Raw genomic sequence first — 223 nt, 5'->3', positions numbered from 1 at the left:
TGTTTTTGCATTACACATACCAGAGGTCCTACATAGGCGATAACGCACTATCAGCGTAACAACATACACAACACTAACACACAACAACAACACAAACACACACAATACAAAAAAACAAAACAAAATCACGAAGACAAAAAATAATATATCCACAATGAATAAATAAATCTAACGTTTCAAACAATTCACTCTTCAGACGAAATTACCGAATGGATGTATTGGA

Source organism: Penaeus monodon, chromosome 31 (genome assembly GCF_015228065.2).
Source record: "Penaeus monodon isolate SGIC_2016 chromosome 31, NSTDA_Pmon_1, whole genome shotgun sequence".
In the NCBI taxonomy this organism is placed as follows: domain Eukaryota; kingdom Metazoa; phylum Arthropoda; class Malacostraca; order Decapoda; family Penaeidae; genus Penaeus; species Penaeus monodon.
Note: the sequence above shows the minus strand (reverse complement) of the source record.